General features: G+C 39.2%; 2 long non-coding RNA genes across 2 annotated transcripts in view; one reads left to right on the top strand and one right to left on the bottom strand.

Moving 5' to 3' along the window:
* Nucleotides 1–273: 273 nt before the first annotated feature.
* Nucleotides 274–14,519, bottom strand: part of LOC106731190 — a 59,992-nt gene continuing 45,746 nt past the window's right edge. The window contains exons 11-16 of the long non-coding RNA XR_004316706.1: nt 8,883–9,059; nt 6,635–6,694; nt 6,183–6,355; nt 3,167–3,218; nt 2,329–2,458; nt 274–464 (exon numbers count right to left, since the gene is read on the bottom strand). This is a non-coding gene — a long non-coding RNA (uncharacterized LOC106731190). The remainder of the gene's footprint in view (nt 465–2,328; nt 2,459–3,166; nt 3,219–6,182; nt 6,356–6,634; nt 6,695–8,882; nt 9,060–14,519) is intronic.
* LOC116660970 lies at nt 1,916–9,964 on the top strand. The gene is made up of 3 exons (XR_004316707.1): nt 1,916–2,093; nt 5,509–5,511; nt 9,954–9,964. It is a non-coding gene; the product is annotated as an uncharacterized LOC116660970 (long non-coding RNA).

Here is a 14,519-nt window from a genome sequence, read left to right on the forward strand (position 1 = left end):
AGTAATAAATTCCTCATGTTTTCTAAGAGGACTATTTTACAAAATCAGTGAGATAATATATGTGGAAATGTTTTTAAATTGTGAAAGGATACACAAATAAAAAGTCACCTCATCATTCTCTATTTCCATATGAGATAAAGTCCATATAGTTTGACTAAGCATTCACATGTTCAGGGAAAGTCAGGTCTTAGAAATACTGTGAAATTATTGAAGGTGGTCACGTGTATTAATCAGGTTGGACTTTGTTATGCTGTGCAATAAACTCAATCACAGTAGCTGAAAACAAAAGGTTTATTTTTCTTTCAAGGTACAGGTCCTTTGAGAATTGACTGGGAGTTCCAGGGCAGTCAGCTCAGCCACCTTCTGGAACATTACATGACCAGGTCCAAAGGAAGGAGGATGACAGAGAAACTTTTATGATTCACCCAACTACTAGGGCCACCAGAAACAGTCCTACAGGGAGCCTAGAAAAGTGGAGAGGGGGAAATACTTACCTCCAACCACTCTCTTAGATCCCCAGCTTACAGGAACTAATCCCGTATCTTTCTTCCAAGAACTCTCCCTTTCAAATATTCAACCCGTATATCATTTTTGTAGGAACTTCAAGATTTGTTAATAAGATTCAGTGTTATGATAATATAAACACACACAGAGAATACTTTTATTTTCTAAAAGGAATTTCTGTTTTAACAAATGGCTCTTAAACAACAATAAAACAGCCACAGCCAAATCTTCAGAAATCCGTTAATTAATCCTTACTCTCTACTTTTAGGAATCTTGCCATTTCACTTGCTTACTCCTGAAAAAGATCTTTTTAAGCAACGGAGTCACTCCTTCACCGTTCAGGTCACAGCAAATTGTTCATCTTCTTTTATGAAACAGGAAGCTGGAACAGATGTGTTCCATTCTCATCGTCATTTAAAAAGTTGAACCACTGCATGGATTTGTGATGTGGTCTGAGGGTACCGCCTCTGACCAGGAGCTCACAGGTCACCTTGTCGGGGAACCAATTAAAACACTGACTTCAAAGAGTAGAATAAGAAGGGAAACTGGAACAAATTTGTTGCTTTCATTCTCTGCTATCGTTCCAGCTGTTGTTTCACCGGATGGTTCACATGAAGTGTTTGTGTGAGTGTGTGGGTGTGTGTGTGTGGTTTAAAATAGGCTCTTTTTCTTTTGCTGTTTTATTTTAAAATATTGTTTATTTGATAGTCTTTTGCAAAAAGGCAGTCATATAACAGCGATTTGTTTCATAATAAGAACCCTCTTTCATAGTTTTTAAACTTTTGTGATTTTTCAACAGTGAACATAAAATAAACCAAGCTAAGCACAAACGGTTTTGTGGAAAATTGTTCAAGATGAAGAGTGACTGACTTTTTCTCCCAAGGGATATACAATATGACAAGCATCTTCCTACTTCCATGAAGGCAACAGCAGTCAGTTAGCACCCAGGACAGTGGTCTCACAATCCTCTAGTTGCTTACCAGGTCATAGATGAAGAGTCACATTAACAAGTTAAATAATGATATGTAATGTTTGTGGACAATTAAATAGTGAGTGTGTGGGTGAGATAACTATAGCTGAATGAACATACATGAGGGACAACAGAAAATGTTTAAAAGGAGGCCTCTCTGCTTCTAAAGAGCAAAATAAACATATGGTAAGAATTCACCTCTAGCTTCTTTTTCAAAGTATAGCTTCACCTTTGTTTAATAGTTTGGCTAGGTCAATATGTATAAATTTGCATTTAACAAAATGTAAAAATATTAAGTGTTTAGCATTTTATTTATTTTTTTATTGAAGTATAGTTGATTTACAATGCAGTGTTAGATTCTGGGGCACAGCAAAGTGATTCAGTTTTTTATATATATATATATATATATATGTATATGTATATATATATTTTTTAGACTCTTTTCCATTGTAGCTTATTACAAGATATTGAATATACTTGCCTGTGCTCTACAGTAGGTCCTTGTTGTTTATCTGTTTTATATATAGTAGTGAGAGTATCTGTTAATCCCAAACTCCTAGTTTATCCATCCTTTCACCTTTGGTAGCCACAGATTTGTTTTCTATGTCTGTGAGTCTGTGTAAATAAACTCAATTTTATCATTTGTTAAGATTCCACACATAAGTGATATCATATGATATTTGTGTTTCTCTGTCTGACTTCACTCTGTGTGATAATCTCTATGTCCATCCATGTTGCTGCAAATGGATTATTTCATTCTTTTTTATGGCTGAGTAATAAACGGCATGGTACTAACACAAAAAACAGACACACAGATCAGTGGAACTGGATAGAAAGCCCAGAAATAAACTCACGACAGCTGTGATCTTCATGTCTCACGCAGCTGCAGCCCACCTGCCCCAAGCGTCAGTGGTCTGGACACTGGGCGCTCCCGGCTCCGGGATGCACTTGTTGGAAAATGTGAAAGCTGTTAGTAGAGGCGATCTGAAATGAGAAGACCCAAGAGAATTATGTCTGTGAGGCTGTTGAATAAAACATACCATCTTAAAATCTTTACTTATTTTTTTCTGTATAATATTAGCACAATTAAAAGAACACACTCAGTTTTGCGTGCAGTGAGCTATTTTAGTCCTTCAATTACTCTTTATTCCCATAGTTATTATCATTAGTTAGCATTTCCACAGTAATACATACTTTTTAACGCAAGTGCTTTATAACAAATTTCAGCAATTTCTCTTCTCTCCGGTTTATGAGGTAAAAGTTAATTCACATGAGATTCACAGGAAAACACAGTAAATTATATGGATCCTACATCTCATGTGGAAACCACCTGCTGCTGGCTTTGTCACAAGCCACCAGACTGCAGTTCTTGCCGAATCAAGGGGAAGGTTAACTCATTTATGGAAGGTCAGTCACATGGGGAGTGAGTGCAAAATCCTGTCATAAACCTCCATCCTCGTTATCCACGGTCTTGTGCCCCCCAAATAATACTGTAACGATTCAGAGCCCAATTGGCAATAAAGCCATAATGTGAGTACATACAATCAAACACAGCATCGTCACTAGCCTCACATAGGGCACGGGCCACCCTGGCACAACTGGCAGTGCTGTGTGATACCCAAAGTTGCACAGAAACCAGAGCATCAGCCCCAGGGCTGGACAACGCCCTACTAAGCACTGACCCGCTGTTACCTGAGACAGGGCACGTTGTCATAAGCCACAGACTGCTTCTCTGCTGGGATTTCTAATACAAAATGGAAACAGAAGCAATAATCAACATGTATGTGTGTTCATGTATGTGTGTGTGTGTGTGTGTGTGTGTGTGTGTGTGTATGCCAATGGCTGTTTTAAAAGTCAAACTCATTCATTAGAAAAAGAAGTCTCAAAATTCTTAGGAATGTGACTTTTACAAATCTCAAAGGCAATTCCTTTTCACACATGTAACTATTTCGTCGCCTGTTATCAACTCCTCTCTTTTATCTTTACTTCTCAGGAGCTTCCAGGGTGCTACACGTCTCCTGAGTTAAAGGCTTTCCCAGAAGACATGTTCTGGCTTTCTGCTTTCTCTCATTTTCCATCAGTAGGAAAGATCTGCCCATGTAAAAAGGACACATCTTTTCTCTTCCCTCAGCTTTCTCACTTCAATGAGAGAGTTAAGATTAGGAGACTAGGAAGCATACACTGATACTCCAGCTGTTTTATTTCCCCTGAAAAAGATCATCTTTTGAAAATTATTTTTATTTTCACACAACATGCCCCATTTCTAGGGGAGAATGTGTGCCCTCTATTTAGGAAGCAAAGTGTGTGAGTAGGGCAAAAAATAAGGTATCCGGGCTTGGCCTGTGCTAACATCGCCATCTGTCCCAGTCACTGAAAACTGAAAATGTTGCAAGATTCCCAACTCTCCTATTTTCTCTCTAAAGGATTATTGTAAAAAAAAAAAAAAAAAAAACTAATACCATCCATATTACAATGGAAAGGAAGGGAAGAAAATAAGTTAATATAATATATCCAATACATCAAGCCCACAATCATCTTAAAAGCTGATTTCAATAAATTACTATTGACCATGTGACGTGAATCTGTTTCCAAAAACAATTTCTATACTCCAGACCTTAAATTCTCAGCTGCCGTTACCACCTGGAATGTTGTTTCCCCCATCTTTACATCTTTTATCTAAAATACAGAGAAAGGCTTCTGGTCTGACAGAGAATTGCCAAGCCCACACAGGCACAGACAGCAGCGAGGCACAGGCACGCTCTGCGAGTTCCCGGCCTCCTGGCGCAGTGCCCAGGCTCCGCGCTTTTCTGCTCTGGAACCTGAGGCAGGGGTTCGCACACAAGCTCGTGCTGCTTCTAAACTCACCCAGGGACGACGCCGTTCTGAACTGTTTCCTCAGGTCTCTCGTACCAATTCAGACACGACACCCGGAACCACTGAGGGAAGCTCCTGTGTTCATGCGTGGCTCCCCCAAACCCGTGTCCTCCTCCTTCCTACTGCCATGGGGCTGAGCTGCACTGCTTACCGCGTCTCCGCCTCGCTCTCCATTTTCAAGCTCTCCCCAGTTTCACTTAGGACGCCTCAATCCCTTTGGGAGGCTGGGCTCTGTTCAGGTTACTGATCGCGAGTCACTCTTCCCTGCTCCTGGCCAAGTCTGGGGACTTAGCTGCTACCAAGTGCCCCACCTGGGACCCTGGTAAGTGGACAGATGTTCTGACTGGAACTACCTGCCACTGAAACTCTGCTGCCTGAGATTCTTCTTATTTAATCTTTATTAACATAAAGATTACATCTAGGCATCACCGTTACAATTGAATGGTCTCATTCATAAGCGCTCTCTCTCTCACTCCCTCATCTGCTTCTACATGGTCCAGACTGTAAAATCCCTGACAGAGAGAAAGACAGCATTCGCTTTTCTGCACTCTAGAACCTGGCGCAGTTACTGTGGAGCTGAAGGCACGGGTGAACTCATCTCCCCACACGGCAGGCTGAGGCACGGTTCTCTGGGATGTCCCTGCCCTAGTCCCTGGGACCAGGGAGTACATTACGTTACATGGAAAGAGGGACTTGGAAGATGTCATTGAGGCTACAGGCCTCAAAACAAGGGAGTAACCTGCACTATGCAGGTGGGGCCACTCTAACCGCACGATCCCTTGAAAGCAGAGAATGTTCCCTGGCCAGAGTCAGAGAGATGTGGTGGAAGAGGGAGGCAGAACAGGAACGGCAACAGGGGAAACCGGAGACCCCAAGTGTGAGAGGGTCTGATACGGTGGCCTTATGCATGAACTCGACAGAGGCCTCGAGAAGCGAAGGGCGGCCTGCTGCTGACAGCCAGTGTGGGAACTGAGCTCTCGGTCCTGCAGCCTCAAGGAGCCGACTTTGGCCGATGACATGAATGAGCTGGGAAACAGGCTCCTCCGCAGGGCCGCCAGAGAGAACTGCTGCCCTGGTGACCATCTTGACTTTAGATGGATAAGGCCCCTGTGAGACTGTGATGAACGGGAAGTGTGAGATCAGTAAGCTGTGACCTTAAGTTCGTGGTTATTTTTTATAGCATTCATAAAAAACTAGTACACTCCACTTCCAGATTTCTCTGGTGTAATTCCTCAGTGTGGGTCATGTCTTAAATCTGTTCTCCTCTGTATCTTCTGGGATATCATGCCTGGGGAGAACTGCTATTAGAAAGACCCAATCCAATGCAGGCCAGTTTAATGTAAAACATTTCTTTCCACTTAACACACTCATCACATATGGAAACTCAGATTCTCTAAATACACCAGACTCTTACAGCATTCACTCCTCGATGCTTTTATTCCAGCAGTTGCCTGAAAGTTTAAAGTGTATCAAAAAACACCTGGAGGGCCTGTTAACACATAGATTGCAGGCCCCAAACCCAGAGTTTCTAATTTAGTAGGTCTGGGACAGAGGCTTTCATTTCTGTAACAAGTTCCCAGCTAGGCTCATGCCGCTGGTCAGCTGAACATCCTCTGAGGACCACTATTTACTAAAAGCAAATGGTTTCTTTTGTTACAAAGTATTAATCCCTTTGACTCATGCTTCTTTTTTCACCTATTTCCATACATAGGAAACATTCACCTGGGCATTTGCCCTTCTGCAACAGAGTAGAAATAATAAAAAAATAGATGATATTCAAGTCAGCAAATTTTCCTGATGATAATGTAGCTTATTAAAATTATTTGGAGATTACCTGTGTCAGTATTTCTGAAGGAGGCTATTGGCATTTAAAGTAGGGTAATTTTCCACTGCATCAAATTTTATTAAATGTCCAGTGTGCTACTTCTGTTCCTGCCCACCAGATGCCCGGAGCGGTCCCCAGTCGTTCTGACTACTGATGATGTTTCCACATGTTTCCAAATGTCCCTGTGGAGGATGTATGAAACTAACTGAGAACTATAAATCTATGTTATTTGAGATTACATGCTATTCTTCCCTAGTATTAGGAAGGATTTTCAAATTTTATTCTATTGTTTTATTCGTAAGTCCAGTTTATTCTAAATATTTTAATTAACAGCATAAGTTACCATGCTAACTTCCTGAGGCCGCAACCAAGAATATGTGTGCCAAGAACCGGCTCACTCAAAAACATAACTCCTCCCACTTTTCAGTGTGCAGAGGCTGGAAAGTAAAGGCCACACTTACCAGCCTCCCCGAAGTTTCCCTGCATGATTTAATTTCCACCAATAGATGGATCCTCTTGACCTGGAATTGGAAGAAAGATACCTCTGAAGAGGAACTAAGCAAGATGCATCCATTTTATTCATGCATATCATAGTAACAGTGGTATGTTTTGAAGCCAGAAATTGTAGTGGTTTCCTAGTTTATGAGTCAGCTTGCTGACTCCACACGTTCCTACCGCTTCCGGATCAGAAGGCTCCTGAGCTGTCCCGATCCAACGCGCTGTTCAGCATCAGGACCCTCTCCTGCAGGCTGTTTGACTTCAGGACTTGTACCTCAATGTTCGGCCTTAAATCAGTTTCTGCAGCATTCCCCCAAATTCTGTTAACCATTTCACAGCCAGGAGCAAGCCCCCTTATGTTTAAACCAGTCAGCAAGGAGTGTGCTCTCTACAACAAAACTCCCCAATGCAGGATACAGTTAGAACTAAGTAACAGTCAAGAGAACACCCATGGGTTTGCGTTTGTTTTTAAGCCTATAATCAAGGTAATTCAAAGGTAATTATTCCCAGAAAACACTCATGGAACAGAAAGGTTATAATAGGTACATACTATCTTTTTCTGGATGGAAATCTAGTGGTAATTCATGTAGGCAAGAAAAAAAAAATATTTGACTCCCAGGGGGGTTGGAATTACAGATAAACAAATGAATTTTTGTCTTGCTAATTCCTCCGTATTCTCTACTTCCAGCTGTCAAAGTGAAGCTTGTCCTTTCGTTAAAGAATGATATATTTAGTTTTTCAGGCCTTTCAGTCAACATGCAGTTCTAATTAGAATTTAAAGACTACCCAGATAAAATTTACCACTTTTTGTTAGTGTTCCACAGTATTCAAAGAATGTGGAAGAGCTAGACTGTACATCTGGCTGAATAAGGACACTGAACATGAAATTTGGTACCAACAGAGCCATGAGAGGTTATCCAGCCCCACCTGCCTCAGCCTAACCCACACCCCCACACACACATGCACAGCCACTCCCCCTGGCCCTGGGAAGGCAGGGACATTCTGGTGAGGTGGGTGAGCATCCTAAATATTTTAAAACTGACTTATCAGCCAATCTATCTAGTGTTTAACAGGCAGGGTTACACTGTGATAGCATCTGGTTTTCCCTTATGAATCAAAACTCAAAACTGAATGCTAGTTTTTCCATAGGGGGCTGGCACCAGAAAAGCATTCAATTATGTCCTGTTCAACTTGCTTGCTTTTTCAGTTTTTCTTTTTTTGTTCTTCCCATTTTTACTAATGTCCTAAATTCATCATTTAAAATACACACATCTGTCCACTTCTACTATACCCCCCATTGTTTTTTACTTCACACACTCGAACATGCACACACAAGTGTACCACAGTTATGCTCCCAGGAAGCCTCTGTGTGCATAACAGGCAACTGAAGATTTGGAGCTTGAAAATGTACATTACTGCAACACAAACTAAATTAAATATTAAATATCATTTCTTAAAATTTCTACAGATATTTCCAAGCCTCACGCTGTAGCCTGCCACCATCCTGTCCAGCTTCCTTGCTGACTCTCTCGCTGTTGTTCTGGTTCTCCTTCCATTGCCCTCTTGCTGGCTCAGTCTTCTATTTTTTTCCTCCTCTTTCTTCTCTGCCTCACTCAGAGCACCCCTCCCAAGCCAATTCAAACCAAACCAAAACAAACAAAACATGAATAAAGCCTTTATTTTTCTTATAAATTCATTCTCCTTGGTTTCTATCCTTACATTCAGCAGACTTTTTGTATATTTTAAGAATTTATCTAAAGAATGCCAAGACCTCCACCTTACATGCTTTGATTATTGGGGCTGGAAGGTGGAAGGGTTGGAGGACTGTGGATGGTATAAAAGCATTCAAGGAGGATGTCACATTTTCCAGTTACAGGGAGGTTTACTTTTTCAGTTACTGGTATTTGAATAATAACTTTTATTTGTATGGTGAGATAAATATTTCAAATTAGGGTTCTGGGAAAAGATACGTAACTATAGGTTTTATATTATAGGAAGTCTCAAATTAATTTTAGCTGACATTGGATGAGTGATTTCTCTAATTATGTGTCCTTCCATAAGCAGCACCAATCAAATCTTTGTATCTATGTAAATATTTTCAAGATACGTTTCACACCAAGCAAATTCAGGAAGGGTATTAACACCTTAATTTATTATTCTAATGCTCTAATGCTTTTTTACTTGTTTTAGAAAGTTTAGTTGTTTTTCTACCTTCTTGCTTCAGTGTATCTATCGCCGTCCTGTAATTTCTCATGTTGCCAAAACCACATTCTGCTTTCTGATCACACAGCATGACAGCATGTCATTCCTCTTCACTTCATACTCCCCTGCAGCTGCCTTTAGAATCCTCACAGATAATGAATGTGAATCCAGCAGACACGCTCCAGTCTGGTGATGAGAAGGGAAAAGTAAACCATCTCATCCAGGAGCTGACATTATTCACTGAATTTCTTCATGTGTCTCATTTAATGAGGTAATTCATGTTCCAGCACATCCAAAACTATACAATGTTATGTAAATGTTGGTGATTATTTGTAATAACAACAACAAAACACTTTCTCCTCCCTATTACCATACAGTTTGGAAGTTGATTCAAAGAGTAAGTGGAATGAACTGATTTTCTTCACTAAAGCCTGGTCCAAAAAGACCCTAATAAAAGCCTAGTTTTGATGGTAAAATATAGAAGCAAAGGCATCTATGATAATAGTCCTTTACAAGGATCTTTGGGATCTAGGAAGATACTTCCTAGATAAAGATGTAAACATAAATCATAAGACGGCTACCCAATGAGAATATTTAGTTCAGGCTTATAAAGAACTAGCTGCCATAATTCATTTAAATCAAGTCATTTCACAGGATTTACAGTGGCAGACACATTTGACTTTTATTAGATTTTCAGAAAAAAAAAACTATGTTACTTGTAAAATAAAGCAAGGAAAAAAATAAGTGGGTGTGGAAAGCAAGCAAATATTTATCTTAAAACCTTCAAAGTTGCCCCCAAACCTAGAGATACTTGGTAGGGCCACTGGCAAGGGGTCGGTAGGAAAGCCAGAAAGTTTGGGAGTGGACATTTACCAAGAAATTCACAAAAGTGTCAGGGAGAAGAGGTGTCAATGCATGCCCTAGTCTTCCATCTACTGGGAATCCTGGAAAGTCAAGATACCACCATGGCTAAGTAGGGGGAAACAGTCCAAAAACAAACGATCTATCAACCAAAAGTCTTCATAGAATTTTTTTTTTTTTGAAAAATAAAGCAGTTAATATCCGTAAAATAACTTGAAGTGTTTTGTAAAGACTAACTATAATTTGTTTGATCACTCCTTAATTCATTACTTCTCTGGGCAGAGCCTTCTCTTCCTTTCCGGTTTATGTATGAAAGCAGTGCCAAACCCAAAGACCACACAAAAACAGCAGCAGCAACAGCGTGGCTCAAAGGAAGCGATCTGGCTAATATTCCAGCTGTAAAGTCTTCACGACTCAGAATAGGCAACTGATTGACTGTTGGATTTTTTCCCCTGTCTGATGATTTTTCTCTCTGCTGTTTTGTCAACACACTATTTCAGTTTCAATCTGAATTTTGGGTGCAGGTCACATCCTGAAATCTTCCTTTTGACTCAGTCCTTAAATCCCCTTTGGAATGTTATGAATGCTATTTAAGATGATTATCCCTGATCTAAAAAACCGTAGCATATAAGGTTTTTATGATCCATTTAGGTACAGATATACCCAGGTCTTTAAAAAATAAATTTGCTTCAGCTGTATAAAAATTATAACATAAAGAAGATGAAGGCAATAAGAAATTATTGTAACTAGATCACAGAAGAAAATCAGAAAAGGGCAGGTTCAAAGATAAATGCATGAAGCCATCAAACTAACAAGAATGTCTTATAACGGCACAATTAATAAACTGTAATTCTGCATTAGTCCCCAGCAAAAAGAAAGATGGAGAAGGAAGGGCAATTATGAGCTAATGAGGATTATGATAACAGAGTAGCAATTTTAGAGAGCTGTAATGGAATTAAATTTTGTAAAGGAAAATTCCAGAAAGACAGCAGATAAGGCAATATGATGATATGAGCTAGTCAATTGTTCTGAGGAAATTGTACCTGTTAGCTACAGTATTAAAATTTCCATTTTACTTATAAAAAATACACAAAAAGAGAACATTATCATGACATAAATAAGTCATTTTAATTTCTTTAGGTGTTATAATTTTCAAGGCTTTTATTTTTACTTTTAAAAAAAGTACGTATTTATCCCAAAACAACTCTGATAGAGGTTTACAGATGGGGAAGCTGGAGGCTCACAGGGATTAAATAATTTTACAAAGGTACACATGTCTGTTAAGTAGAACCAGGGCCACAGATCCCTACTGGAGTTTGCCTCTCTTGATGCTAAATTGCTTTTCTACATCACTACCTAACTTCAACCCTGGGTGTTAACCTCAACAATTTCCTTCCATTTACATTTTCTTTCTAATTGCATTTAAGATGAATTTATTCCAACACTGCCAGGCTTTCTAATGTTACGTCATGATGAAAAAATCACTTTTAATTCTGATTTATTTGTTAATTAGAAAGGAAGTCTATAAAGATGACTTACTCTAGCACTGTCTTTTGGCATTTCTCCTTTTCTATTTCTAGAAGACAGTAAGTCATCACTTTTTGAAAGGTAAATTGTAGCTAGAAGGAAGTCAGTGATATGTAATTGGTTCTTTCAATAAATATAGTAGTCACTCTTCACATGTAACAGTAAAATTATTCATGCTTTTATGGATATAATTTCTTTCTTTACAGATAAGAACTGTAGTACAAAATTTGATGGCTTCTTAGGGGTCTTGCTTTGGTAAAATAAAAATATAAAATGGAAGAATAAAGTTTAGAAAAATGAGATAAAGGTAGGTAAGCAGATGAGGCCATTTCCTGTTTAAAATTATCAGTATCTTCCAAAATAAAATTGCTTTTTAAAATAAGCTAATGACACAACTTCTTTGTACAATTATTTCCTTGTTTAAGATTTCATACTAAGTAGTAAGTAAGGAAATTTAAGAATATGATGTACTTTTTGTTGAAACATAGAGGAATTACAAACTGAAGTGAGTCTTTGATAAGTGATTAACTGTCTTTCATCATATAGTTGCCTTGAGGTGAATGGTCTATATTCTACACTAGAAAGGTAATGAAGAAGAAAAGCCATGGTCTTCCTCACATAATGCATCACACATCAAAGAGAAATAAAGTTTAACAATAAAGACTTTACTCTTAGGTGCTTACAATGACAGACCTTGACTGTCAAAAAATGTCATCATCATTGAAAGGAAGACATCGGTCAAAAGAAACAATATTTGAGCAAGTTATTCCTTTGCCTCTGTGACTACCTCTGTAAGCATTTAAATTTTTTGATGAGATTTTTAAATTAGCTTTTCTCCAAAGAATTTAAGAGATATATAAAATAAATATAAGCCATTATAAAATTTAAAATATTGAAACGAAAAAGGGAAATGGAGAAGAAAGATAGTCATGGAAAGCACCCAGCATGGTAAACAGTCTTCAAGAAGCCTACTAACCTGGTAAATACCAGCAGGGAAGGCACTACTGTCTGCATTTGGAGTGAGCATGTCTCATGTGAATACTGCCTTCAGGTTTTTCTCAGGAAAAAGAGCGCCTCAGATTGGACACTGAGGTTTGATTGTTTAACGCCTTTGTAAGTCTCTTTAAAAATGACTAGGTCAATATAATCCCCCTTTGTTTATCAGGAAGAAGGCAGGCAGCAGACCTTCCAGCAGAAGCAGCAGCAGACGGTGAAGAGTAAACGATCCCCTTTCCCTTAAGGAAGACTCAGGGGAGGTGAGGGAAATCACGAGCTCTCTTGATTTCAAACAACTTCTACACGAGGAGAAGCTGGTGTTAAAGAACATTTCTAAATGTTCTTTAACACCAAATGTTAAAGAGCATGCACTCAAATGTGACCACACAGATACTGGCTGTTCTGGGGCGGAAGTCATCCTCAGAAGCAATGTGTCAAGATTTTCCCTAAATCCCTAAGCTGAACATCAGCTGCAGCTAAGCTTTTATATTTTTTCTTGCTGGATAGGAAGAGCTCTTAGCTCATGCCCAGAATTATCACCTGGTTACTTTAATCAATTTAAAGTAAAACTTGAAAAAAAGAAATGTCATCAGAAATTGCATTACTGTGAATAAGGCTTGTCACGCTGGATACAGAGAGATAACCAGTGCCCTGTCAGGCCTATTTCCACTGGCTTCATCTCCTTAGAATTCAGGGCTTCCGAGTCCACTCAAAACCATTCTGCCCAAGAGCCACCTCAGGGAAGCAAAATACCCGCCTTAATCAGGATGATTTTTATGTTACGTATTTCTTCAGCAAAAAGCACCATGTGCAAGAGACCGCAAGGCCCATTTCTCACTGATCCCAAACAGAAAGCTGACTGCTTTCTAACTGCCCTGCATCTTCCTCTGGATTTTTCTCACAGCTTTTATTTCTGGGGTCTCTGCTCCAAGAAAATATTTATTTCAAAATAAAATCCCATCAGTACACCTTGAATTTCATGTTGAAACTTTTAGGTAGGCTTTACAGATTTTTACCAAGTTAGCAGAATTCCTGAATACTGTCTCCTGTCCTGGACGCTTTTTTCTGACACTTTCTGGGCTCACTATGTGTGCATTCCTATTAATTCTGATAGCAACCAGATGGGGTACCTATTATTCACTATATTTTTTGAGATCAGGGTTATTTAACTTACTTGAGGAGACAGAGCTAAGAAATGGGGAAGCCAAGTTTGAGATCACGTTGTCTGACTACAAGGCTAGGCTGTTTCCTACAATTAGGTTGCCATGCAGACATTTGAGTGACAGTGTCCATAAGCACTGGATTATAAAGAACCTAATAACTGGATAGAGATTAGGAAAGTGGATTTATTAGGGAAACACCATTAGATGGTGCTCATGAGTTTAAATTCAAATCAGTTGTCAAGATTGCATGTAACCAAGGAAACCATTTCACATACAAAACTGTATGCACTTGGTACCTCACAGTGCCTACTAGAAAAAAGGGCACTTAGTAGCTGCTTAAGAGATGTATTATAATAGGAATGTTCTTAATATTTTAATTGTATAACAAAGTGCCACTCATTTCTGTTCCTTTTCCCCCACCTGTAGACACGTGTCTGCCCATATTCACCACTAATAACCCAATTCAGGAATTCCTCTCTGTTCCCTCATACCTCCATTACATGTAGGTCCACCCATTGCTAACTCATCTCTAATGCTCTGAAGTTGCTGCAAAACCTAGAATTTCTATGCCAACCTAAAACTTGCTAAAAACCGATCATAAGGTGTTGGCTTGACAGCTCCAGCTCCTGGTAAAGAGCAGATACTCAATACACTTTTGTGGGGTCGTTCTGCTGACAGACGTGCCTCACCCCAGCCAGACTGCTAGGCAAGGGAAGATGAGTTAATTCAACACTTAGATGTGTTTTTCTCCCTAGCCATTCAGATAACTGTGTTAAGGAAAAAATCTGGGGGTGCACTATTCTTATTTCACCAATGTTAACAAAGAAAAGAAAGAGGATAACCATCTTACTGGAATGAAAGTCGCTGCCTCTCTGTTTGATTTGAAACAATGGACAGATTACTAAGACTTTCTGCCGTATGGTCTCTTTATTATGAAAGTTGATAATGTTGGCTTTCTTGCGGAAACCGTGAAAATTAATGGTTGAGATAGATGTCCCAAAATTGCCAAATTATTTACCATAATGAGGAGCAAAATGCTGGTCCTATACAGCAAAATTGCCTTGTTCAACTAAATGCAAGACAACTGACCTATTATCTA

Source organism: Camelus ferus, chromosome 32 (assembly GCF_009834535.1).
Source record: "Camelus ferus isolate YT-003-E chromosome 32, BCGSAC_Cfer_1.0, whole genome shotgun sequence".
Lineage (NCBI taxonomy): Eukaryota > Metazoa > Chordata > Mammalia > Artiodactyla > Camelidae > Camelus > Camelus ferus.